This window comes from Centroberyx gerrardi, chromosome 8, assembly GCF_048128805.1.
Source record: "Centroberyx gerrardi isolate f3 chromosome 8, fCenGer3.hap1.cur.20231027, whole genome shotgun sequence".
Lineage (NCBI taxonomy): Eukaryota > Metazoa > Chordata > Actinopteri > Beryciformes > Berycidae > Centroberyx > Centroberyx gerrardi.
In genome coordinates, this window is record NC_136004.1 from 27,752,075 (window position 1) to 27,779,711 (window position 27,637).

The window sequence follows — 27,637 nt, forward strand, 5'->3', positions numbered from 1 at the left end:
ATCAGTCATTATCATTGTGTATAACCTACCTGTAGGAAATGTGTAAGGGGGTGTGGGGCTGGCCGCTCTCCCTCTCTCTCTCTTTCTCTCTCTCTCTCTCTGTCCTCAGTGAAAGTCTAGAGCCGACTCCATTGCCTCATGACTGGAATAATACCTGAGGTAGAGACAGAAATAGAGAGATGGAGAAACAGAGGAATGGTTAGATGGTTGGGTTAAGATGATTTGATCAAAGGCGATACATGTAGCATTTTAACATCAAAGAATCATCATTCATTTGGTGACATTGATGAACAAATGAGACTATCGCTGAGAAGACAGCCTCTACCAGCCTCAACACTGCACTTTACATTGTCTGTCACCAGGTTGGATATTGTGGGAAATCTGCTGTATTGCTTTACGGCACAAAACAGGAAGAGACCGCTGGAATGAGTGAGAGGCAGATGGGGAAAAAAAAAAAATCACTATCGATTATCGGGTCTAATCCTTCTTCCTTCTCTTCAGAACAAACACATGTGGAGCAACCTCAGGGAGAAGGAGCAACATCCTCTTCACAACAGGAAGCAACATGGTTTATGGGAATGTGGTCTTAATTTTGGGAAACTCTAGCACTAACAATACCACTGGCATGAGATAGAGACTACCAGCTGTCTCCACCATGTTTTTTTTTTTCTTTTTGTGCGATAGGAGACAAACCAATTTTGTTTACACTAATTATGCCAAGGTATCACCATTCATATAACGGTTATACTGTATATATTGATGTTTTAAAACCTTTAAGAATATGATCTTACAGTAAGCATCAATCTAAATGTCTTGGCTTTTTACAGAAGGGCAGAACGTTCTGTCTGACAAAACATTTACACGCGGCAAAACACATGATCTCTCACTCTCACACTTATGATTTCAAGGACACCACACACACCACTGTGTCCAAACACAAGCGTTCACATGCACACACCCACAGGCGTGCGCAAATACAATATTTCTCTCTCCCACTCACCCACACACACACACGTATGGTATACACACACACACACGTCAAATCTGAGCAAGTCGTTGTGACAGCGGAGCGCTGGCAGCTACTGGACTGTGTCTTGTTTTGTTATGAGCAGGTGGGGCGGCATCCACAGCATTACCAGTGAACACCGCCTGACCCTCAACTATACGTCCGTTACAAGACACAGCACACAATAAAACACATTGTCGTACGAAAGCAGCCCGACAACCAGGAAGTGGATCCATTATTCAACACATGAACGACCCTGTGACCTTTGCTTTGAGCCAATTACTTCCTGGTTTCAACCAAACCGAAACGGCCTGCGTCCTCCTCCGTCTTTCTCCTCAACCTCTCTCATTTTATCCATCTTTCACCCTGTCCTTCTGTCTTATTGGTTTAACCCCACACACACACACACACTCTTTTTGATCGTGCCGAGCGGCAGATCGGGTGCTCAGAGGAACCGCTTTCAATAATAAAGGAGGAGCGGGGATGGAGGGATGGGAGAGGAGGGATAAAAATGTATTGTGCTCCCTCTGAGTGTCCCTGAATGATTTATAACACAAACTGACGCTTGCAGGAGCCTCTGGGAAAGTTGTGGCCGCGGTTCGCCTCCTCCTCTTCCTCCTCCTCGCTCACTCCATCCTGCTCGGTTTTTGCAAGAGGGAGGAGGAGAGGAACGTGTGACCAACCGGTGAGAGGGAAAGAGAGAGAATTTAATGCCATCATTTCCATTTGTTATCATTGATCTTTTATCTTGATGCGTTGGCAATGTTGTTCTTTAATTTCATGCCAATAAAGCACACAGAAGAGAGAGAGAGAGAGAGAGAGAGAGAGAGAGAGAGAGAGAGAGAGAGAGAGAGAGAGAGAGAGAGAGAGATGGTAAAAGTGAAAATATAATTTCAATGTCAACGCTCCTTTAGAGTTTGACTTTAAGATAGAAAATGAAGATTTTAAGAACATTTATGGGATGTCATAACTCAACATTTTACTCTTTACAACTGTCAACAAACCTTTTACTGCCTCAAAATCTAAAACTATTACGCTATTAGGCACGGCTTGAAGCGGAGCGGTGACACCGGTCTTCTAAACAAAGAACACAACTGTTTTAAAAAAACTTTTATTTCTAGTGCAGTGTTAGCTAAATAAAGATAAAAAATTAAATGTTATTCCTTCCATCAAGCAATATATTTCGCTGTAGCTAAACAACGTGGCTGCTAATTATCACTAACAGGCTAATTAGAGTAAAGTTTTATAATACGGATGTTTTACAACGGCTTTGAATGCAACTCGGCCAATCAGAACAGAGGACTATCTGTTTTATAAATATATAAGAAGGGTTGGAGTGACTAGGACCAGAGCAGAAAGAAAGAAAGTCAGAAATAAGTAAAGAAAGAGCAACTGAGGTAGCGTGTCACTGAATCCGATGACAAACCAGAGTGTGTGAGTGTGTGTGTGCATTTGTGTGTGTGTGTGTGTGTGTGTGTGTGAGAGAGAGGGAAAGAACAGGAGGCAAAGGTTAGGAGGGCAGCCGAGGCACAGCATGGTGAAATCTGTTAGAGAAAGAGAGACAGAGAGAGAGAGCGAGAGAGAGACAGAGAGCGACACAGAGAGAGGACATGTGATACTTGCTGAAACAGTAAAGACCAAGAAAAGAGATGAAAGAGAGAGAGAGACAGAGACAGAGAGAGAGAGAGAGAGCGAGAGACAGAGAGACAGAGAGAGGACATGTGATACTTGCTGAAACAGTAAAGACCAAGAAAAGAGATGAAAGAGAGAGAGAGACAGAGAGACGGAAGAGAGCGAGGCGAGTCAAAGCCAGAGACGATCCATTTGACAACTTCCTGATTTTCAGGCCTCGCTTGCTTCTTTTTTGGGGGGTTAATATTATTAAGCTGCTTTTCACAGCCTGTCTGGTCTGGTAGGAGCAAATTAATTGGACAGCACTCTCCGTGCGCTTCACAAACCACAACCATTTGCAGAGAATGGGAGAGATGGAGAGAGAAAGACAGATACAGAGACGGGGAGACAGAGAGAGACAGAGAGTATGTGTGTGTGTGTGCATTCTTGTTTTGCTATCCCTGTGAGAACCAATTTGAGTTTTAGACACAGGGTGTGAAGACAATTTAGGTAATTCTGGCTGGTCCTCAATTTTTCTAGGGCCTGTTTTAGGGTTAAGGCTAGAATTAGGATTAGGTTAGGATTAGGGAATGAAGGTCCTCGCAAGTGAGTTAAAGTGAGATAAATAACAAACACGTGTGTGTGTGTGTGTGTGTGTGTGTGTGTGTGTGTGTGTGCACGCCCCATCACTGACATTCTGACAAGGTTGTGCGTTGGCTAACGATCAAAGTCCTGATATCCAACTCCTACTTTCCGCTCCTCCTGTTACATGACACACACTGTGATATGAATCATAAATCCTGAGTCACAAGTCATCGCTGAACAATATCCGAGGTACAATTTGGCCTGGCACAACCCAGATACGTAATAGTCAACTGTATCGCATTTCTGTTCTTGGCTTGGGCAAAAACAATCTAATAGAACAGCTAATGTAGGGCTTGGCCAAACAATTCAAGCTGTATGTGATATTAGGTGTCAAACACGGAGTTAAGCCAAAACCAAGGCTCTTTTTTTTTTTTTTTACTTTGTCCCAGGCAAACTCACATATGAGTTCATGAACAGTGAACCAACAATACTGGCTATCCTGGATATCCATTAGGGCTGAAAGATAATGACAAAAAATCTAATTGTGATTATTTGATAGAATATTGCATTTGTGATTTAAACTGCATCTGATCTAAACTTAAGCAATCAATTGCAGCCTCTCCAATTTGGAAATTGCACAAGCGTGATATTTTTTAATTAATTAATTGTTCAGCTCTAACATCCATACTGACATTGCTTCCGGGGTGGATGTAGCCTTGGGGTTAACGACAAATCCCAGACCGGCCGGGAAAATCTGAGCAGGGAGTGTGAATCAGAAAAGCCATCCGCCCTCTCAGCTACCACCAAAGTGCCCTTGAGCAAGGCACTTAACCCCCAGCTGTTTCAGTGGAGCTGCTCAGCAGACGACTGTGGTTGTGCTGGCCAGCTCCCAGATGTGAATATGTGCAAAAGCGTGTGCATGTGGTGCGCTGGGCCATGGAAAACAATTGGCATGTCTGACGCTTCCGGCACATTTCCGCCTTAACACATAGCGTACATACGGCCCTTGTCGGAATTCTTTACCTCTGCTCTGCATCGTACTTTTGAGTCCTATCTTTACCTGAATGTAATCACTGATAACAAGAGTCAGAGGTAAAAAAGGTGGACTTTTGATGAGTCATACTGGAGGTAGGTGTGTTTAAAAAAAATAAACGCTTCATAGTTAAATATCGCTTAAAATACAGCTGAGACGACCAACTATGAGGCGATTTCCACAATACGCTGAACTCTCCCTGGATGAAAATAAACTAATCCAGGGAGATAGAAAGAAACTAAACATTATGTCCCGATTATCCTGCCAGGGCGGCATGGTGTGGATTTTTATAGCAGTGACTCATTTTCACAGAGTGAAGAATGCACACACAGACATAGACACACACACGCACACACACACACACACACACACACACACACTCTCTAAAGCGGGATTTGGAGACTTCGGGGCGGCTCTCATCTCAAGAGCTTAGTGACACTGTTGAGACGTGCGTGCATACAAACACACACACACACACACACACACACACAAACCAAAGACTGTTACCTACCCAGATTAGCTTTTAGGTTAATGCCAACATCAATGTGGGTGTCGGTGGATTGAGGGACAAACACAAGACAAATAAGTGGCCTATCCACCAACTTCAAAACCCTGGGCCAACTCTAAATCTGTAGTTTATTTGAAGTGATTTCCCACGTTGCCTTAAAGGCATAACAGCCCAAAACCTCACAGTGGCCGGTCCACTTGCATTGTGGATGTTCAACTCGGCTCCTCTGCCTTTCCTTCTTGCTTAAGCAGTCTGGAGATGAAGCACTGACCAGAGATCAGCTTGTGTGCTTTTCCAATCCTAATTTTAACCAATGCAAAGAGAAAATCAGCAGCTTCAACAGCAACTTCTTGTGCCGTCACCGAGTCGAATCCCTGCACCAGCTGGGAAAATCTGGGTGAGGAAGACACAGGACTGGGCACGAATTCAGCACTTCAGCACGATTGCCTTTCAATACAATCATATTGTGATGAAATAAGGATATTGAATTATAAATTAAGGACAAAAGGCAAATGCTAATTTAAATCTCTCACAACATGACATCTGAAATAAGGTAATATTTAAAAAATAGTTTTGTCATACTTGCAGTTCAATGTGATAAACTAACATCAATTTGATTATTTAACATGTGAATGCTGTGAGTGTTTGTGAGCGCTCTGTCAAATCTTTCCGTGTGGCACAGACCAGCGTGATGCAGAACAAGACGAATGGTTTCTGTGCTGTTTCTTAAGACACGTTCAAACTTGATGCAAATTTCTAAAATACCTCATCCGATGTCAATAACTGCAACTGTGCGTGCCCTCAACTTTTTTTGTAACCTGTACTTCTCCAGGGAACACTGAAAAAGCAAACATGCTCTTTTTCAGCAACGCCCTCCTTCACAGTCATACATTCACACGTGGCAGCTGCCCAGTACAGCAACAACAGTCTTCTGTTGGCTGCTGAGCAGCTCTGTGCAATTCAAGCATCTGAGGTGGAAATGCAGGCTATTGCTCAATGACACTTCAACAGTAGCTGCTGAACGATGGGAGAGCGTTTCCTTCCACTTTCCCCACCAAAATTTTCCCAGCTGGTCGGGAGATTCAAACCGGCAACCTTTCGGTCACAAGCCCGCTTCTCAATCAATGTGTAGTCCTGAGAGGATACTGCTCAGGTATTTGAATGACGGGACAATGCTCAGTAACTTCTACCACTGCCCTCAAACCACATTTTGACAATTTTAAGCAGTTAAAGACAAGCACCCTCTTAGGGCTAAAAGACAAAAAAATCTAATTGCAATTATTTGACAGAATATTGCAATTACGATTTAACGTTTTTCTTGTCATACATTTTTTAGAACTTTAAAACTGTTTAAAGTTCTAAAAAATGTTTGAAATGTTTGTTAAATATAGTTTGAGTATGATGAAAGGTTTTGATTCATGGACCGAAGATTACCCAGAGCTCTAAAACACCTTGTTTAGAAATCCATTTTGGACGCAACTCTCTTTTAAGCAATTAATTGCAGCCTCTGCAGTTTGGAAATTGCAGAAGTTCATATTGCGATTTTGTTTTTATTTCCAAATAATTGTTCAGCTCTACACCCTATAAGCCAAACTGCCATTAGCATTAGGGCACGGTGCAACAGCCCTCCCCTCTCCTAACACTCCCATTAAAGTAGATTAGTGCTTGATAGTGCCAAGCCAAGTCTTTAGTGGTACTGTGGCTACTAGTGTTACTGACTAACATGCCATGGAGTGCAGCTCTTCATTTACCTTGATGCTTTAGATCGATATCAATCTTAATCTTCATATTGATGTATAAAAAGCCACCTGCAATGATGCAGATTGACAGGGCATTATAAAACGGGAGGAGCACACACACCACAGGGAAACCATCACACGTGAGAAATCCTTTAATACTTTCTCTCACCAACACTCTCTCTTTTTTCCCCACACATGTCCATATATAAGATCCATGTGTAAAGTGGCAGCCATGCAATATTAAGCTGGTGTAGGGCTTTTGTGAGGGATTTGTAAGTAGCCAAGGGGCTGTGGGGGGGAAAACTATCATCTCCCATTATAGAGACCTGGCCTGCGGTATGGTACTGTCATTGCATGGACTTTTAACACCACAACACCTATGGTTTTATCACTCATGCAAAAACACACAGACACACACACATACAACATTTATGTATTTATCCTGCATACTGATCCCATCCTGAATTTTTACTGCATAAAGTTCTTTCATGAATGTTATATAGTTGAATAAAATGAGTATATTAACACAAAACCCTTGTGTTTCTCTATCAACTAGTTACTGGGGCCATCCCTTGTAACTTCTGACAGCTGAAAACAAACAAAAGAATTAAAAGAGCAAAACTTCCTTTTTCTAAACATTTCCTCGTGGGGGTGGAGCAAAAGTGCAGCAGCAAGTGGCTTTCAAATAGGATGCTATAACTCCACCCCTGCACTGTCCCAAAGTTCAAACAAGATTAAATTTTGCATTGCACGTTGTGATGAAACCCTCGCACATCCAAAAGCAACGGCAACGGAAGTAGCTGGCCAGGAAGGGAAAGAAATGGAGTTTAATTGATTCTGGCAGTATAAGAATTTCCCAAATTATACAACACAAGTCCGAAGTTGTACAGGGAGCTTGGTAGAAAAGCTCTTCTGGAAGAGAGAGACGAGCAATTTATGACCAGCGGATGTTGTATCTTCAGTTGCTCAGGCATATTTTCCAGCTAGATAACGAGCTACGAATGGCTCCACTCCCTGCTTCTTGAAGAAAAAAAAAAAAAAAAAAAAAAAAATCACGCTACCCAGACTTCCCTGAACATCTAGTCAAGAGTTGCGCTGTATCAAGCACTGAGCAAACCATGTCCTATCTGAAAGATGCATCAGTTAAAGCATTAAAAGTAATCCTTCTACATTGAATACATCTGTACTCTTCTAAAAAAAAAAAAAAAAAAAAAAGCTAATAGATACAGACATGGACACAAACACACACACACACACACACACCTAAGCACACACGCATTCTGCCACATAAAGGCCATCCCTCATTCACTGTGAAAGCGTTTTTTAGAGCGAACCCACGCATCCAGAGGGGTCGGTGTGGGTCCGTCCCTCCGGAGCGAAGCCTGGAGTTTTCTCTATTAAAGCCATTCATCCTCTCTGGCAACTGTCAGTGCTAGCGCCCTTTCAGTGGAGCCGTTTTCAACTCACACACACTGGTCAATAGTGTGTGTGGTCTACTGTCTTACGTTGTGCAAACCCACACACTCACTCCCTCGCACATACCGTGTGTGTCCCCCCCCCCCCCCCCCAAAACACAAACACTGAATAAGACAAACAAACAAGCTAAGTGCAGTGTCACAGAGCGCCGTCACTGGGCTGTTAAATTATTCAACAGTCCCTCAGACAATTTTGCACATCAGAGGAAGTGGGGGTGGGGGGGGGGGGGTTGTTCATGGGTACCACTGGCGGGGAATGAGTGTTATAGGGATCAACAGGTTATGCATACACACACACACACACACACACACACACACACACACACGCGCACGGGAGAGACGCTACCTCGTTTTAGAAGCAGCTACTTAACAAGCTAGGGAATCAGATGCTGTCTCAGTTTTGAAGTCCAGGCTACAGATCCATTTATTTAGCAAAGCCTGCGATCTACAGTGACTCCCACCTTAACAGTGATCGTTATATTATCCACACACACGCACACACTTACTTAATTTGACATTGCAACTTTAATAAATACAATTAACTTGTCTTGGTGAGTGCATGGGTTGCTGGTTGGAGATTTCTGACTGGTTTGGGGAAAAAAAAAGGTTCAGATGCCTGATTCACCTGATCAAGCACCTGTGAGAATGAGCTATAAAAAGCACAGTCTGTGAACCGTGAATATACAAACACACACACACACACACACACACACACACACACACACACGCCTCTCTGTTCCACTTTCACAAGGCTGCAATTGTCGGATATTTTTTATTTGTTTGGTGGGAATGTCCCTTAGTTCCCGGCCAAACTGGTAGAGGATAGAGATGTGTATTACTGTGTGTTTTGTGATTACATGTGTGCACATGTGTAAGTTAACCAAGCATAATCTACATAAGCCTCTGACCCACGGTTACTGAAATCACAGCGGGAATAAATCAAATAAATAAAGGAAGGAGCTCAGTAGAATCGGAGGGGGAGAAACAGGGTTACAGACAGATAGAAAGAAAGAAAGAGTGACCATCCTAGACAGTGAGAGAAACAGACAGAGAGGGAGAGACGGAGACAGAGAGATTCACTCGAGGAGAATGGCCGATCAGACAGGCCGCAAATGACGGGACACACATTGCCTCTTCCTGCTTGCTCTTTTCACAGCGAAGTAGCAAAGAGAGGTGAGAAATTCCAGGCAGGACATGACTTCATTTGTGGCGAAGACACAGACATGGAAATTAATACATTAGTTTCCTAGGTGTGAAGCTTGGCGCCTTAGATATGGCTGAGGATCCAACAACCGGTCAAACATCAGACTTTCTTGTATCAACATGGCTGTGGATGTTTTGAAACCACCACTACAAACTGAAAAAACAGCAAACATAGGAGCACTGATTGTAATCCACCTAGCTGGAAGATAGTCATCACAGTTTGAGGTTTTCCACTTGCGTCAAATTTTTTATGTCAGGCTCTTTGACTCCCATTCATTCGAACCTTTGATTCTGCTTCCTTGTAAAGGGCGGCTTCTGTGAGAAGCTGGTAAAGACTTCTGGGATGCGTGCCGACAGGTGACAATATCTTCTTCAATCCAACTACCTTGCCAGCGCTCATCAGTGTATCACATCATTTTCCCAGCGCACCATGCATATTCATGACATCTGTGTAACACTTCATTATGTCTGAATGTGGGAGTTTCGTAACTTTATTCCTCCCTGGCAGTGGTTTTGGTCGAACTCCATTTTTTTTGACAACCCCAGTAGGCTCCACACAGTAGCAACTCATTATTTTAAAAGCACGATTCCACCAGCACCACCTCCTCTAAGCTGACTCACTGAACAAACACACACACACACACACACACACAAAATCACGCACGTGTGTGGGATTTTATGCAAATTATGTCCGAAACCCATTCAATCAATCTGGGGCGATTTAGAGTATATGTGTGTGTGCGTGTGCGTGTGCGTGTCTTTGCTTCAGCAACAATGACTTAGTCATTTTCCCCAGGAGAATTGGAAATAAATTTTTTTTTTTTTTTTTAGAAAACACTACGTTCACCTCAGGGCTTGTGCTAACCTAGATCTTCACTTTCCAACTTGGACAAAATACATCCTACATTAGTTTGGCTTCTGGCTGTGTGTCAGTTAGATGTGAGTATGTATGTGTATGTGCAATCTATGCATCTGTGTTTGTGCATGTGAAAAAGATAAGGGCTCTTGCCTTTATGGGTGTGTAGGCTAAGAATGTGTGTGTGTGTGTGTGTGTGTCACAGAGTGCGAGAGAGAGTGAGTGAGAGGAAGACAGAGATATTATGTGATATTACTGTACAATTTGTTGTTATTGCCACATTGTCATGGCTGCTACCTGAATCTGGTTATAATCTGTTATTTGTTGTTATAAGTATTTTTGTATTTCATAGCAATAAAGCACCTTTGAAATGGATTGAGAGAAAGAGAGAAACAAATAGGTCACACAGAGAGAGAGAGAGAGGGGAGAGAGAGAAAGAGAGAGAGAGAGGGGAGAGAGAGAGAGAGAAAGAGAGAGAGAGGGGGAGAAAGAGAGAGAGAGAGAGAGAGCACGTGACCTCACTCTCACCTCTGCCTCAGTAATTATAATATAGCAGAGGGCAGATGCAGGGCAAGGCTGGCAAATCTAAAGCTCTGCTCTTAGAGTCTATCACATTCACACATTCTCTCTCACACACACGCAAACATGGGAAAATCTAGTGTGTGTGTGTGTGTACTATCCTGTACTGTACAAGAAATTACAGAACACAAAAACTATAAATTCGATGCAGCCAGACCTCACCTGAACACACACTGACACACACTTAGCCTATGTCTCTCTCTCTCTCTCTCTCACACACACACACACACACACACACACACACACACGAGTCACTGAGACCCTGTAAAAACCCCTTTTTAATTTTTCCATAGTTCGATTTTTCAAGTTTAGCTTTTCTCAGATTTATGTTTTTAGGAATGTTTAACTGTTTTTAAACCCCAAAAATACCAGTAAAGCCAAATTTGTTGTCTTGGCATATCTATTCTTAGAAAGTCGGCATAAAACACATTTATCTTACTATACTACACACAAAAATATTGTGCGTCTAATGTGTTTAGAGTGGTAATCTACGACATCCACAATTTTTATTTTATTTTATTGATACCTTTTGCCAAGAGCTCATTGCTGTGGTGTTTCTGCACTGCACTTCCCAGAGATCATCTGTCAATCAAACAGTGTGGGCGGGACTGTGACGTCCTTTTCCTTGGATTTTCTGTTGAATCGGTGATCACTTGGTGATAGAGAGCGGCAAAACTGACATGAAAATGTGGCAGAGTATTACTTTAAATTGATGTTTTTGGTGAATCTAAACCCGGGCCAAAACATTCCATACATCAGAAAGAGTAGAAGCAACATAAGTCTTTATCTGTACACTCACACGTACATTGTGTAGCTTTCAATATACAGCACTGCTCCAAACTGGTGAAAACTGGTTATAATGACTGTTTTGGCAGGGCTGGTGAGTACTTGAGGAAGATTCAATATTCTTTTCATTTCGCTGTCTTCATTCATTATCGTTATTACTCAAAATAGCACATTTTACCATTTTTTCAAAACACGGCATTCTGTGATTCTGTGCAGATTCAAAAGTTGGAGGCAGCCATTCTGTCCGCAACTGCCACAAAACATAAGGCGTAGGATGTGGAGGTGGAAGAGGAAATTCTGTGTGTGTGAGTGTGTTTTCAGCTTTCATGACCATCAAGGCAGTAAACAGCAACAGGGGACAAAAGTTCAGTATATTGTGTCGTCTCTCTCCAGTCTGACACACACACACACACACACACACGCACACACACACACACAGGGTCAATCTGAGGTGCCACAGAACAGAGCAGCCTACACAGAGAGGGCGATTTAGCTTGAAAACACACAGCCACACACCCCAGAAATAACCAGCTGCTGAACTTTTCACCACGTCACCGTTCTCTGTGAGCTTGAACGCCCCGGATGGCATTTTATAACACATTGTAATGATGACCTATCACATGGGGAAATGACGGCTCACAAGTGGTACTTTGTTTCTTTGTTCTACAGCAAATAGCCCATCAAAATGGCCTACGCAAACCAGAACTCGATACTTCACACCAATAAACTCAGCTGATATTAAATCCCTTTTGACGGTGTAACAGCTGTGTGGGATTGATGTGCATTGTGGCTCAGTGTACAAAGCTTTTCTAACCAAGATAATCTTGCCATCTCACTCGAGGAAACACCCATCAACTAGGTGAAAGGGGGAGGGTGGTTTACTGAAGTATGATCTATGCCACAATAAGAATGCATACTTTTAAAGCTGCACTCGGCAAGAGTTTTATGTAAAAATAGACTGATCTTAACAGCCTAAATCACAAAGTGGGGCTACAAAAACTAATCAAGACCCCGTAGATTTGCCATAGCTGCACAAATGAAATTCTGCTGTTGGGTACAGGTATAGACACTTTGCCCACAGGAAGTAGCAATTAGGGCTGGGTATCGGTATCGAAACTTCTCGAGTCAAACGATACCTGCGTTCGATACTTTTTGTACACAGATCTAGAAAAAAATGACTATTTGTATGGTTTTGCTCGCAGCCAATCACCACAAGCGTTCTTCGATTTAATGCGACGTGTGATTGGCCCACTACCGCAGCAGCTATAACCCATACATAACCCATACATATATAACCCAGCACGGTGTATGTGACGGAGTTGGCAGTTCAGCGTGCCGAGATGCCACCAAAACGTTAAAAAAAAAAAGGTATCAAATGAAGTACTCTATTGGTATCGGTATCACTTTAAGGGTACTGGTATTGGTACTGGTATCGTCATTTTTTAAACGATACCCAGCCCTAGTAGCAATCGCAACTTGAAGTTAACTTTCTTTGGTGCGAGTAACCAAGTAGGATCATTCGAGACTTGTAGCAGTGCCTCACGCTAAAAACACGATCCCCACACTAAACTACCTCCAACATCTTTTATTGAAGATGGCACATCACTGACACACTGATAAAGGCCTAGGGCCAAAATGTCTGTGTCCTTGTTTCTCCCCTGCGCTGTCTTCTCTTCAATAAAAGATTTTAGTGCAAACCACTGCTACAAACAAACCTCAAATCAAAACTTTCTCTCTTGCCCTTTTGGTATCATTTGGTATAAAGTGATCACAGACCGGCCAGGTTGGTAAACATGAGCATTCTGTGTGCATTTTACTGACATCACGTTACATTATTTCTGGGTGCTGAAGTTCAAATTTTTTTCACTGCCATTTGGAGCAGCCAACATATGATGTTGCCTAGTGAAGCTTTAATTCATTAAACCTGAAATCATAACAAAATATTGCAGACGGAAAGTAATTCATAACATTTACTTTAGATGTAAGAGAACTCAGAGATCAAACATCTGAGCAGGAACGGATCCTATTGCCTTCATCAGACAGCTTACTCCACCCTTCACTTGCAGCCTGCTCAGGTGGTCCTGTTGTGTCTGCTGCTGGCTAATGAGCCCATATCAGGGGTGAATGGCACGGTTGGGTGACTGGAGGGCTGGGTAATCAGGGGGTTAACAGGGTGTAATCTGTGAGGCATTGGGCCACCGACAAGCTAAATGAAATTTGTAAGGCTGACCTGGGTTCACTGGGTTCATCAGAGGCTAGCTAAGCTGACAGTCAACATCTCTACACTTTCTCAGTGTTATAACACCCACTTTCAAATGCAGAATGAGCAGGTTGGATTCTGTTGACGTTCACACAGCCGGTGGCAAATGATGGAGTATGTACTTGCCCGTCACCACATCAGTAGGTCTCTACACCCAAACCAAAATATATTCCTGTACTGTTATGATTCTAGAAAAATACAGTGGGAAAATAAAACAAACACTGAAACAATGAAATGAGATTAAATGAAGTTGTTTAAAACTCAATAATTAGCCTATAATTATTGAGTTTGATCTGTATAATCTGTATAATCTCGATTTGTATAAATACAAATCAGATTTTTATCCAGTAGGACACTTTGCTCACATATAACTTCCCCTGCTCTCACATGCTTGCACCAAAACAGCATAGCCGTACAAACAAAGCAAACAATAATGTTATATCAGCTGGAGCATGATTTTCAGGTAAAATTTACAGTAAATATATTAAATACTACAAAAAAAAGAGAGGCGGTTCTGGAAAACCTACTGTTTATATAGTACTCCAAATCAGGTACCACCATGAGTAAACTGAATAGTGAACAGCCCCCATATCGACTATTCTGGCTCTGCCAAGACTCATGCACTCTCTGTATGTGTGTGTGTGTGTGAGAGTGTGTGTGTGTGTGTGTGTGTGTGTGTGTGTGTGTGTGTGTGTGTGTGTGTGTGTGTGTGTGTGTGTGTGTAGAAGAGACTCATGCTGAGAGAGTCCTAGCCGTGGCCCTGACACCACAGTAACAAGTGCCGGTGGTGAAATGTCTACCCCGGCTAGTGAGCCATGAGTGAAATGAATAGTGAGAAGGTTAAAGGTTAAGCCTTAATACTTCACATTAAGTGGTTCTTACCAATTTACCTGGTAGTAGCAACTCATCAGCCTGTACATTACATAATATACAAACAGCTTTGGATTTACATACTATACTGTTGGAATTCAGCTGAGTGGTTTGAATCTCCGCTTTAGGCCTACAGTTCCCACAGAAAAAGGTCCAACCCTATCGCTATATAAGTCACTTGAATCTTTATAATATATACACATACAGTATATTGTATGTGTGTGGGTGTATATAGGTGTGTGGGTGTAATATGCGTCTGTGGGGAGGTGGATCGGGTAGGGAAAGGGGAAATGGACAACAACAAAACAAATGCAGGGAGTTGTCAAGATTTGTGGCATTTATTTCATACAGACTGAAAGTTCATGTTGCTATGGTAGTGTATAGCATTGTCTAGCTCATACCAACACCATGGTGCGTCTCAATACTCCAGAGTAGCTTCCCCTTTCTGGTAAAATGCTGAATTTCTAGGAAAACTCCTGTTGTTGATTCACAAACACGATAGAGAATACAAGAGGACAGATAACAATCAAGGGTAAATGTCATTTAGGCTCGGTCACTGAGGTCTCGGCCTTTGGGCTACGAGGTGTTATTGACATCGGGTGACACATGGGGGCTGGTGTTGGAGCTAAACTGGTGTGAACGCCAAAGACAGGCCATTCGATAAGCACTGGTGCTTTCATCAGCGTGTGTAAAACACTGCCATAGGCCACATCTAGCCAGGCTCAGCTGGGACTCTGGTGACTAGATGGGCCATATCGACTAGGCAATAACCCTCAGCCTGTTTATGACACTATCAATTCCCAGCTGCATTGATTTTCATTGCGGCCACAAAAATACTCTCGGGTCCGCACCCAAACACACGATGGCTGTGGAACCATGCATGCATGTGCACGCACGCACACAAAATGGACATATATTGCATGCAATCAGAGAAGCGTACTGAACACAATATATTTTGTGCAAACACAAACAAATATTCAGATATGCGCACACACACACACACAAGCCATCTAGCAGTGAAAGTGATCAGTCTGGTGCTGTGTGACATCAAGGCCACGTGTCAGCCTGTATGGATTAACTATGATTTACACCCACTGTGTCATGGCTGGAGTTTCAGCCCCCACATCGACTATTCTGGCTCTGCCAAGACTCATGCACTCTCTGTGTGTGTGTGTGTGTGCGTGTGTGTGTTAGAAGAGACTCATGCTGAGAGAGTCCTAGCCGTGGCCCTGACACCACAGTAACAAGTGCCGGTGGTGAAATGTCTACCCCGGCTAGTGAGTCATCCTGCTGCCGTAGCCCCATTCCGCTTTCCCACAAAGCCATGTAAAATGCATGAGAGTGCCAGAGAGTTTGAGTGTGTGTATGAGAGAAAATTTGCAAATATACATACACACACACACACACACACACACACAGAACGCATGTCATTGCTAGATGAAGTGCTATAGTCATCATGGATAATCAGTAGTGCGCATGGACACACACAGACAGAAGGACTTCCGCTTGTGGAAGTGCACACCAGCTGATCTAGTTTCAGTTCAAAGTGTATGTGTTTGTGAGTGTGTGTGTGTGCGCCTGTGTGTGTGTAGAAGGAGGGCTGAGCGCAGAGTGAAGCGCTGCTCTAAAGCCCAACAGGATTTTCCAATCAAGAGCAGCGGAAAGATTAATAGAAGCCTATTGCATCTCCGCAGCGAAAGCAGCGCAAAAGAGAGAAGAAAAAAAACGGACGACAAAATCGCTATAGTGAGTACGACATGCAACTGCCACTTGCTGAGTTTTTTCACCATGAAATATTAAAGAGAGGCAAATTAACAGATAGGCTGGGCTGGCATTAAACGGGAATGTGAGTGAAGCTCCGAGTCACGCCGCCGCTGTCCTTGCATGATTCCTGCTTTCCCCCGTCTCAGGTCCAAACTAGGGCAGGATGAGGGAATCAGGTTTCCCCTCATTCTGCGATGCGGTGCAGGTCAGCAGGACAGACCGAGAGCTAAGAATCGGACCGCTGACCCGAGGAAGTGTATTAATCTTTTCTGTGGCCTTCTTTCCTAGATTTGCCGACCCAGGGTTACTGCATCCGCTGCCCTCCAGACAAAGCCTTGTACGATCACGAGCCTAATTTACATCTCCCAAACCGCTCAGTGAAAGGATTCCAGGCAAGACGTCTATGCCGGATGGTTGAGACGCCCTCTCTGACTTTCTTGAAGGCCGTGTTCTTGGAGGGAAAACGATGATGTCATGCAGTCATTCGCCGGGGCCTCTCGGGGTGGTGGGGGATGTTGTGATTCACTGTTATACATTTATGGCTAGGACTTCCAGAGCTGTCAGCTTCATAATAGACTGAATAAAAATGTCCCGCTTCCGCTAGTGTATCACAGGGAGCCATTTTCTGAAGGAGCTTGTGGCTTTCAGTTGACCGTGAAGAGCAGAAGACAAAAAAAAAAAACCGGGGCGGGGGATTGTCGTGTGAAAGTCTGTCAGTAGTGCCAGAAAACCACTACAAACTTCCTCTCACTCCGTCAAAGACAAACACGACACAGTGCCCCCATTATTCTCGTTTGATCAGCCAAACAAGTGTGTTAGAAGAGCTGCCGCCCTGTCGAAGTTGACACGGAAGCGGCTTGATCGCCACAGAAAGCGCATCGGTTGAGAAGTGCTGAGAAGAAGGTGTTGGGTAATTTGACTCATGTAGCTGTTAAGCCTCAATGGACACGATGCAGCAGGCAGGCAAAAGCCTAGGCATGCTAACCTACATCCTTTCATCGTTCCACTGCCTTTTAAAAAGAAAAGAGAGAATGATCAACCAGAATGAAAGAGAAAGACAGGAGGGAGGAAATTAAGCAGAGGAAACCCCAAAAAGGAAACATGCATCTAGGCCACTGAGTCATTTCCCTTGTGCTTTGCCTCTTCCTCTTCTTCTTTTTCAAATATACACTGACAGTATAAATTATGTACATCACCACTGGAGTTTACATGGAGTGGGAGAGGGCCCATGGGTTTTAGGCCCCAGGATTTCAGCTTTTTATCCCCTGTAAAGTCTGCCCGCAATTAATTTGGGAATTAATTCAGGGCTCAGAACTCAGCCTCCCCCTTCCTCTTTTAGAGCCGTGCTGCTTCATCCAAGCCTCTTTTACACACCAAAAAAAGAGAAGGAAAAAATAAAAAAGTAAAAATCTGCCCTGCGGTGGACAGATTTTACCCACACAAATGAATTCTAGGTAACACCCACATCACACTATTGCTAATGTGGCTGAGTGCAAGTCACTAAAGTAAATGATGTGTTTGGTAATGCCACGCTGAGAGGGATGTATGTGTATGGGAGAGATAGAGCTGTGCGATAGTTAGGCCCATTACATAAAAAGAATCAATGTGCATCAAATATGCCAACTGTATCTAAAGCGTTGGGTCTTTAAAACCCCAGGCACTGAAATATTGATGAATCTTGTTAAATGATTGTTGGTGAAACTACGCAATAAAAACACAGGCATGACCACAGGCAAGAGCTTGAAATCAGCCATCAAAACACCTTGTCTTGTCACCTAAGTAAGTAAATTTCATCGCAGGTTTTACAGGCAGTGTTCATGTAGCTGTGGTCAGGGGGGAACCGCCATCATACTAACAGTGGACCACATGACATGCCAACTCAAGTCAAGTTCATTCATTTATTTATAGCCCTTCATCACAAGCATGTCTCAGAGGACTTTACAATGGATGAGCCTACCTAGATCTAACTAATCAATAGCCAGTATTTCATAAAAGCCCAACATTGGCCCGATAGATTGGTTTGTCTAACGCTACAGTAGATACAGCCACATCTCTTGGTGTCTAACCATTCTTGCCTGGCATCCTTGACTTTTACAGATATTTAGTTAACACTCACTCTTGAGCGACTATGACTGAGCAGGTGTTCAACAGGACATACAGTATGGCTGGTAGGGGACCAGCCAGGCTTTAGCTTTTAAGGACAGCGTCTCCCCAACCGCTAGACCACCCTTCTGCCTGCTCTTCCTCCTTACGTACCTCGCTGCTTTTCCTTTCATTTGTAACATTCACTGCTGAGCCATATTTTTCTATCTGGTCCAGGCTTGTTGCCAGTGGTGGGATCTTTTAACCCCTGCAACCTCTCACGCCGAGCATTGTCCCTGTGGGGTTGGGGGGGGGGGAGTGATCACTAGCTCCTCCCTGTATATTTCCACCATCGTGACATCCTCCACTTTAGCCAAGCAGTCTGATCTTGCCCGTGCACACAGATCAGACGCCATGACCCCCCCCCTCTCCTTGAATCCCTGTATTCCTGTGTGTGTTGCCAATCAATAATTCATTGGGTAAATCTTCTTTGTACTGCAAATATTTGTTGGGGGGGGAAAAATACACAGCCGTAATAACGGGAACACTTTATTCAGCGTAGAGCCCGATAAATCAGAGAGAGAGAGCGAGAGTGTGTGTGTGTGTGTGTGTGTGTGTGTGTGAAAGAATGAGTGGCAGAGATAGACAAAAGCTCTTAGACTAGATGGATGTCAGGGAGTATCAGATGCTCTGGTCCTGCTTGCTGTCCATTATAGCCCTCAATCATGTTTATTATCTTGACATAAATCAAGTCTGGAATAGCCACATGGCTTCTTTAATTTTACTAGAACGTGGTTGATAGCCTGCTACTATTGCATAACAGAAAACTCTTCATTGACTACTCTGTTTGTTGCTGCAATCAACAATTGAAAAGTTAATCAATAAATGACTGTGCAATTATCCTACATCATAACAATGTGTAGCAACCATAAATGCCAGCCTGTGGTTATTGGCAAGAATAGTAATTTAACCTAATCTAATCTGATAGTAATAATGACCTGCTTCCTGCTCCCTCCTTGTGAATTGACTACAATATAGGCTTTCCTCTCCGACATCTCACCAGGAAACAATAGCTGGACAGGGGTCATGCAGGCTGCCGTCAATGAGAAGACAAGGAGGGCGTGTGCACGCGTCCGCTTGTTTGATTCCCTCACCGCCTGACGACTTAACCATTTCCTCATTTGCCTTCTCGGACGATATGATCCCTGCAATTATCGCAGGGTTCATGGCCCCCTTGGCTTTGCAGCGCTGCACATCTGGTTCATTTGTGTTTGTGTGAGTGTGATGAGAGCTTGTGTGTGCGAGTGAGAGAGAGGAAACGAAGAATGAGTGAGGGAAGGAGGAGGGGAAGGTGGGGGTGACTGGCACAGTTTTCTCCAAGTCACAGTTTAATTGGACAATTGTTCAGTTCAACCTCGGGCACTCTGGATTCACAAAGGCATACAAAACCTTCCTAGTATGGACTATTAAGCAAGAAAAGGATGACAGAAATACTTGCTTTGGCTCTCATTTCCTCCCTTTTACTCATGAGAAACTCCTGTGTTCCCTCATGGAATATAAAACACCATTCATGACCAGTCTGATGAATCATGGGTCAACTAAAAAGCTCATTTGGAGAGATAATGACAGCAACTATGGGAGGAGCCTGAAATGAAGTCAAACACATTAATTACGCCAACTCCAGAGCGATAGCAGTGTTGCGCACTTGTTTAACGGAGGAGGTTTAACCTCCATTTATTTGTTAGCCTGGATGTTGTCATGCATTATAAATAAATGGGGGGGGGGGGGGGGGGGGGAGTAAGGAGCCCACACATTGGGTCGTTTCCGGCATATTCAGCCAGGAAGAGGCTGAGACTTGAATAAAAAAGAAAAAAAAATTACATTTAGCCTGATTCACTGCTGGCTAGCGAGAGCGCAACACAATCTCCCCCAGATTCATCAGAGGCAAATCTCCACTTGACCCAATGGAGGCTGTCCAGTCACAGCATTAGGGCTGCACAGAGCTTGGGCAGAGGCCTAGTTTCTCTTGGGACTGGGGGATGGGGTGGGTTTGGCACACACTCTGGTAGTCCAACAGATGAAGATCGAGCATTTACGTCAGGTTGCGTGGCAGCCAGGCCAAAAAGGCCTTGTGCATTCTTGCCAAATCAGAAAGGTGACATCACCCTTAAAAGCACTGCATCATTCGGTAACGCCAAGGAGTGAAAGCTTGTCAGCAGTCATTAAATAATGTCACCGTCGGCCCGAGCGCCCGGTGCCCTGCCACGCAAGTTCTCAACCAACGCACCAGTGAATTATGCTTTGTAATGACACTTTAAAGAAATGAAAGACAGGTTCGGAAACATGTTCTAAAGGCGCCGAGCAGAAACTGTGATGTGGAACTGTGAGACACAAAAGCGCTTTGGGCAGGCAGAGGAAGCACCCAAAAATAGACCAGTGTGGCGCAGTGTATTACCTCACTCCCCACTCACATCAGCAAACGTGTCCATCACAATCACGCATCCTAAGCCTTGCTGACATGCCCCACTCTGCTAGGCCAGCAGCGCATACTGTAGCTTCTCAGCGGGTTGCATGCAGGGGAAAGTCAGCAGAATGGACGCAAATTGTAGGCCTATGACATGACACTTTCAATTTTTAAAAAGACCCCTATTACAGCGAAACATGTAGTTCTAAAAATACTCCTGCCTAAGCCCTCTCCTTCATTCTGCCGAGCTAAATTAAGCCCTAGACCCAGGAGGGGTGGTGGTGGGCAGAGATAAGACAAGTCAGCCATCAGCAGTGGTGATGTCTCTCTGGGTGATGATGATGGCCGCTCATAATGCCACAGCGCTTCAGCATGGCCTAGTCATGGAAGAGCAGATAGAGGCTTGCAGATTTCACGGGAGAGCTGGAGACAGATGTAGCCGGACATAATGGGGGTTGGAAGGGGGGTGGAGGGGCCGACTCATGGTCACAGCTGCAACCTCGCCAGAGGATCGGAGGCGCGTTTGTAGTGAAGGGCTGTAATTAAGTTGCTCGCGTTAACCTCCCACACCCAGCAAAGGCTGACTTGCCAAAATGCCTCTCTTATGACAGAGGGTTTAGTATGCTCGAGGAAAACAATGAGGGGAAGAGCAGTGCATGTATTGCACAAGAAACTATGACGTGCTCAACACCCAATCTGTTCTACATTTTGGGCTATAACATACTAATATGGGGTGAGGTAAACACGTTAGGCCAGATGCCATGCAAGCTGAAAGCCTATGTAAGGTTTGAAAAAATTCATTAGACTTGCCAGGTGCAAACAGGCTGACATATGCACACAGACACCAGCCTACATTTGGAGAGGCACAATAGATGCCTCTTGGTCTGTACAATATTATTAGTGCGCAAACTGCAGTGGGTGACAGCTGCACGCTACTGCTCACCAAAGATCAGTCTTGAGATTAAACTGGTTGGTGAGATGATGGGGATCGAGACCGGAGTGCGAGGTGGCGGATGGGCGAGTGAACAGCAGAAGTGGCACACTCATTGGGGAGGCATTCGTTCATGAGACATCTGTTGGGCCTTGACTTCCTCTCCTCCGAGACAGCTTTCAGTAGACCCAGGCCATGACTCAGGTCTGCACCAGCTGCTGGGGCATGACTAGATCCATTTCACATTTTTCCCAGTGACTCCTTGCATGGTCAGTGGTGCAAATACATTGTTTCCATCAGATTTCATAGTAAATACAGATGAAAGAGTTTCTGATGATGATTTGGCCTTCCTACCCTTATGGACCAGCCAGGCATATTATGAAAAAGACAAGCAGCAGACAAGTGAAACGTGCTTAAGAGCTCAAGAGCTTGCAATGCTGATCTTTCACACAAAGACACACCGTTGATTGAGTTGACAGGATAGATGGATGAAGGGTACAAACACTGCCTTGATGTCCACCAGGAGATGGAAGGGAAGGACCTATTGCAAACAGGGCAGTCAATTGTGTGTCGGCATGTGAATGTGGTCACTATTGGGTAATTAAATAAAGTGCTACTGCTGCTGCTGCAGAGTAATCCTGTTACCAAACATCTGTATTGGGTCTTTCTCCGTAGCTCTTACTGGCTTCACACGACCAGGATCTTGCAGCAGTGCAGGGTTTAGCTGTCTTTTGAAATCATCATTAAAAGCAGTACGCATGAGCACATCTGCTAGAAGAGGAGGAGGGGGGGGGGGGCGTAATTCTCCTCGTCATCCGAGACAGCATTCCTATATTAGACATGCTAAACCAGATCACTGCAGAACATTAAGCCTGACAGCAGCGCTTTAATATTTGATGCGCTCTGCTACCGTGGCATAAACCACCAAACTGCTGCAGCACCGGCTAAACTGACAATTCTCTAATATATTTTTCAAAAGTCAGCCTTCTGTCACGTGGAAGGGAAGTGTAGAAAAGTTCATTGCTTTCAGCAGAGAGGGTTGAGGGAGATGCTGAAGCGGATCAGTCAAGGTTGGGGAAAAATGAAAGAGTTTCACTGTTGTTTTCAACAGGTTCCCCTAGATGCAAAATGAAGCCTGCCAGGAGTTTTTACACTGGCGTCGAGGAAACATTTTCAACTTTTGGAAAATATCGTTATGCCTGTCAAACAGATGACATATGTTGGGCCGACCGTGAACACAGCCAGTAAACTCATTATAGGCCTGGTAGCTGGCCATAAGACATATAGGCCTACCCGTGGGCCTGTCATGGTTCTTCGACAGCAGAGCAGGTAAACTTGTTAACTTTGACATCCACATGACCCCAGCCAAGGTGAGGGGGAGGAGGGAAGAGTCGCTAACTCTGGTAAGACAATCACTTGCTGGATAATAGCTGGGCCAGAGGAGGCCATCCTAGGAGCGTGGTTATCAGTGCTAATTAAAATAGGCCCAGGTCCTCTAAGGCCACAAGCTGGCCCGTATGCCTTCTGGTTGTTCTTAAATTAGACAATTCAGGATTCAACTGAGACTGAGAGTGATTGCATTAGGCACTGCACCACATCATAAGAGCCGTGAAGCAGAAGCTAAGACAGGCATATGGAGGTCACAGTTATCAACAATTGTAACTACTCTAGCCTATTTTACAGAGTGGCAAAGACTGTGTTGTAATTGGCTGCAACCTTTCGGATGTCCCAGTGACATGTGGACAAGTACTCCAAAGAAAGATTTTTGTCTTTAAAGGACAGGCCTTGTGATGATGGAGAGTAGGAGATGTTTCAGTTCAGTCTTTCTTTCCCCTTTTAAAGACCCCATGAAGTGGCATGGAGAGCGTGATTTGCTTCCTTGTATTGATGTATTTCTGAATGAAACAGCAAGTCAGGGTGGGAAGTGTCAGCGGGAGGGAATTATTTGAAAATCGCGGAAGTAGGCGCGTCAAATCCACTTTGTCCATGTTGCTAGCTGAACTGAGCTTGCATGCTAGAAAAAAAAGCGGGGAGTGGGGGGAATAATTCCAACAGTTATCAAAATTTCATTAGATGAAATTTTTGTATACGCCCCCAAGTGCAGGATGAGTCATCAATAGAAATGTGCTGTTTACCGGAAAGAGACAGTCTGTTAATTTTGATGTAAAATTTCTAGAAATCATCATTTTTTTGGCCTGTATTGGTGAATAGGTGTACAGTAAGCCAGCAAAACGGTAAAAAGTGTCTTTAAGTTTATGTGATACTTTACAGATCCCAGAAGGAGAAATTCTTGAACCTGGGTCCTGAACACGGGGATGTTCTTCCCAGTCTACACCATCCTGTTGCCCCTTCTTGCTATGTTGAATCATAGGAATAGTGGCATAACTATAACACTCCCTGAGACAGTTATCGGGGTAAAGGGAACAGCTGGGGAGGGAAAAGCACCCCCTCTTCTCCTTCATATCCTCAACTTTATTCACACCCAGATTAACCAAACCCCTTTACAGAGCAGTCCATGTGTAGTGATTAAACCTGCTGCCAGGGTTTAAACCTCCCCCCTCCAATGTCAGGTCTGCTGGCGACTTCAGCGTGAGCACGGCCACTTGCTTGCCCCCCCCCCCCCCCCCCCCACCCACCCGCCTACTTTCTCTGACAGCCACATTAGCCACTTGTCAAGAGCAGCTGATGTGTCCTCACCCTCACATCCATCAGCATGCACACACACATGCACACATATATATACTTAAAGGGATTTGTGCAAAATCATGAGACGACCCCTGGCCTATGTCTCGATAAGCTCTCACACGGCTCTATAAAAAGATGAGACTGTGAGCAATATGCTTATGACTGCCTCTGCCTGTCTAAAGGGAAAGTAAGCTCATCATCACGTTACATACATAGACCCGTTCAATGCAAATATTTTTTTAACAAAGACTGGATGAAAGCTGGTGTTAACTTAATAATTCATCCAAAAAATTGCACAACAGTCTATCAATTACGTTCATATTAACGTTGAGTCCGTCTGACCTCCTGGCCCTTTGCTTTTTAGCCTTGAAAAGTCCACAGCTTTCACAACCTGCACTATAAAAAGGTCTAACCTCACCAGATGTGGCTAACCTCACTTGGGGATTTAGTCCAACTGTGCAAGAGACGTGTACTTGAAGAATATAGCAAGTCATATAATCTGTGCAACGCTATCCTACGCTGTCTGGCACCCACACCCATTCTATATCAGTCCAATGGCCTGACTGAAAAAAACATTCATCTAAAATGGCACAATGAAAAGGAAAATACCCTGCTCAAATACTGAATTGCCCTAGATACCATTATCACCAATGACATGGGGCACTAATAAGGAACTGTGTAAGTTTCTATTCCCTCTCTTAGTTGTGCAGTCATTAGGCGGCTGGTGAGCTTGACGGCCTACTAGATATGGAGGATAAAGGTGAACACAAGAGAACTGCGCCTTTTGAACAAAAACACACTGCTGCAAAACTGGAGTAGGGCATCAGTACTCTAGATTAACGATGTTGGTAAATAAAAAGGTTGGTAAACTATGACCTCCTGTCAATTGATCATCATAAAGCAGCCCCAAATCCTAACGCCATTATAAACAAAAATCAATTACATTTTCAGCTTTGTCTCCCTAAAAGACCGTATCCTTATATAACCTACACCAGTTTGACACTACTTACTCAGATTTGTGCCAGCCTAAAAAAAAGGTGGCTAAACTCTATTCTGCAAATAAAAAGGTGAATGAACTGAGTTTAGGTGGGTTTACCATCCACTACATCCCTGCTCTCATACAACAAAAAGGTAAAATCAGAACATGATGTCATTCATTTGAATGGCATGCATACAATGTCTTAAGACGACATGAAACTTTTATGATCCCCGGCGGGAAATCGTGTAATTGAATGGATAGGCGTTTTAAAAAAAGATCTTCAGAAATGGCACAATTCAACAGTAAAACACACGTCTGTTACCTCTCACTCATGCGCTCTACACACAGAGATGACATCATGTTGGGTCAGCTTAGGTTTTAGTGTTCAGCTTGCTATCTAAATCTGCCATTTCAAGCGCGTCATGTTAACCTACATTTACTTTTAATGCAGATTATGAAACAAAACGCAGACCTGCACGTAGGTGAAGACCTCTTACGATATCCACGCCAGAAATTACAAACAAAAAGATAAATGAAACGCGTTTATTGTTGCTGCGTGTAAATGAACACAAATCCAATATCTTAATCGAGTGGCGTGAAAAGGGTATTAAACGTGCAGATTTGTGTTTGACTGGTTACACGAAGAGACGTGACGTTATATATAGTAAAATGTGATTTAGGTGCTGTGTGGTGGACGGTACATCGTCAAAAGCGTTGAGCCATTGTGGCTGTTCGTTGATAGTAAAACCCCACTCGCAACAGTCAACGTAGGATGCGATGGGGGAACAACACTGTCATTTTACATGTGATGAACTCAAGCAGACTAACCGACTTAGCTAGCATGACAATTCTCAAATACCACCTCAGCCAAGTTTACATTGAGTCTAACCGCTTTCTGTTTTAAAACCCCCACTGAACACTTCATTACAACCTGTCATTTCTTCGCTGTACTTACCCGTGAGGATCAAACGCGTTTCCCCCAGTCAGTGCCCAACGCAAATATCCACATTTCAACGTCAATTTGGGCAGGTGCAGACACACACAACGTGCAAATAGCACTTTGCTGTCAGTTAAAAGCAAACCTACGCACTTAGCGAGCTGATGCTGGTCTACACTCACCACCTCTGAGTGGCGTTTAAACAACAAGCCGAACCAGGCGAAGGACGTCGAAACCAGGCGACGACAATCATTTTAAACTTGAACAACAAACTTAAACTATAAGCACTACAAGTGAATTAGGGCTACTTTTTCGCCGTGACATCTACGGTAGCTTAGCTCGCTGAGCCAAGAGGAAGTGTCATTGCTGTTGAGAGCGCGGGGCCAGCAGCTGTAAACCGACGAGCGGGACAAACTGTGTTACAGCGAAACACACACACACAAAAAAAAAACACACTTACCCGCTGAAATACTCGTCGTTGTTGAAAAGCAGACGCACTTGAAGAGCGTTTAAGTCCAACTCTGAAGATGTCTGTGCGACTTTGCGAAGTGCTGTCAGTTGGTCTGGACTTCCTGAATGACGGAGCAGCGGGAGCACAACCCCTCGCTCGTGTTTGACAGCTAGTTTGACAGGCGGAAATAAGTTGTGTCTCATGTCGTGAAGGGGCTGCTACAGGATCCGCACACTGCAGGAGTGTGTATTTTGCAGAGATAAAACACGAAATGGGCTGTATTTTGCAAGTATTTCACGTACTATGGGTTTGCACTCAACAAATGCACAATGAACAGTATGAAGTATATGTTCCATAATGTTGCCTTCAGTAATAATTGAATCATGAAAACATTAAAGTGAATGGAACATAGTCCTATGCCTTATTTCCTTTGCACATTTATTAAAGATACATGCACTGAGCCATCCCTATTCTGTTGCAACTAAAGTGATGACAATCCTGTTCTCTTCCTACATTTACGAAGTGCAATCCTCCCACCTGGTGTTGCAAATGCGAAGTTCAACTGTAAACCTCAACACTTTTATTCCTCAGTATCATAAATGCATTATGACCTAAAGACTCACTGCTACAAATATGTGAAAAACAAACCATTGTATGGAATACACAATGCATTCCCATGTGTATATAATGACATGAATGACTTCACGTGTCCCTGTTATCAACCAGATTCAAAAGTAATCACCTGATCCTCTACAAATCAGCAATTGTATTAGTAGTTATGATGTAACCTCAGTTTCTCAGCTTGAAATGCCAACTCTCACAACATCAAACTG

At 43.9% G+C, this 27,637-nt stretch overlaps 1 protein-coding gene across 1 annotated transcript in view; it reads right to left on the bottom strand.

Annotated features, from left to right (window-relative positions):
• taok3a (TAO kinase 3a) overlaps positions 1-26,930 on the bottom strand; it is a 73,103-nt gene extending 46,173 nt beyond the window's left edge. Inside the window, exons 1-2 of the mRNA XM_071897726.2 lie at positions 26,814-26,930; positions 30-154 (exon numbers count right to left, since the gene is read on the bottom strand). The gene's annotated coding sequence lies outside the window, so the exon portion shown is untranslated. The remainder of the gene's footprint in view (positions 1-29; positions 155-26,813) is intronic.
• Positions 26,931-27,637: the final 707 nt, after the last annotated feature.